Raw genomic sequence first — 1,275 nt, forward strand, 5'->3', positions numbered from 1 at the left:
TCTCTCATACTCTCGATGACTTTAATACAATACTTATATATCTCAACCATACACTGAACCCAGAAGTAGTATTACTGAACCCTGGATTAGCGGTGGGGGCTGGCCCACGACGACTCTTCGCCATTTTAATTTAATACTACACATGCGTGTCTCTGGATTTGGTTCTCTAGTCTATATATATTTCACTGCTCTTGCTTCTCTTGAAAACCCAGCCTAAGACAGGTTCTTACTTTTATACCACAGAAAAGTAATATATTTTGAAATTTCCACTATACCTTTATCCTAGACAAAAGCAATTTCTACAGAAAAACTGGGATTTTGCCCACCCTACTCTACTTACAGATGAGCTTGTGTTTAGAAATAGCTGGTGTTACGAGAAGACTATCCTGCTTGTACCAGTGTCAAACACTGGGCTAAGCGTGCCACTGGAGCAGCTAAGGTAATTTTGAGAAAATACTGCCTTAAAGTGCCCTCAACCCTACTTGCAATTTTCCAAACGTTTGTTCTAACTAACCAAACTTATGATTATAATAAGCTGATGTTAAATAAGGACAATGTTATCACTTTTCAATGTCAAAATTCTTTTCCTTTCCTTGAGCATTAGAATCCTTTCTAATTTTACTTGCGACCATTCTGCTCCTTCAGCAAATTCTTGGCTGTTGTAGTCCAACAGAACCCATCGTCCTCATGCTTCAGTCCGTCAGTTGAACGCAGACCAGCGCTGTCCATATATTTGGACGCGTGATTTCAGTAGTCAATAGATGACTCTGACACGTGCAACTTTCTAAACGTTAACCAATCAAAAACACCCCAACTGTGACGTGCAGCGTTTGTCTCTATTTTTCTCTATAATTCTGTACCCCTTGGAGTTCTTCGTCAAGGGCTTCTTTACTCTGTTTCCCTGTTTTGCGAAACACTCATTCACTGTAATAATTTGTTTTTAGTGCAAAATGTTTTCTTTAATCTTTGTTTTTAACTTTAAATTGACTTGTAGTTCTTCACTAAGACTACTATTCTTCAGCAAGCCCAATTCAACTTCGGGGCCTTTACATATGTTGCTGCTTCTGCCTGAAGAAACTTCCTTTGACTCTGTGTAAAGGATACTATCTTCCCACCCTTACTGAGGGCTTCTTTGTGTTTTGTTTCCTTTCTTTTAGAAAGACTTAAAAAAAAACAACCACTTTTGAGAATGATGAGGGCAATGAATGTACAAATGTGCTTTACACAATTGATGTGTGTATGGATTGTGATAAGAGTTGTATGAGCCCCTAATAA

General features: G+C 38.4%; 1 protein-coding gene across 1 annotated transcript in view; it reads right to left on the bottom strand.

Moving 5' to 3' along the window:
* PELP1 (proline, glutamate and leucine rich protein 1) overlaps positions 1–1,275 on the bottom strand; it is a 75,814-nt gene that overhangs the window by 33,714 nt on the left and 40,825 nt on the right. The gene's annotated exons all lie outside the window — the stretch shown is intronic.

Source organism: Echinops telfairi, unplaced genomic scaffold (genome assembly GCF_000313985.2).
Source record: "Echinops telfairi isolate 266 unplaced genomic scaffold, ASM31398v2 ScPeMD7_2010;HRSCAF=2546, whole genome shotgun sequence".
NCBI lineage: Eukaryota > Metazoa > Chordata > Mammalia > Afrosoricida > Tenrecidae > Echinops > Echinops telfairi.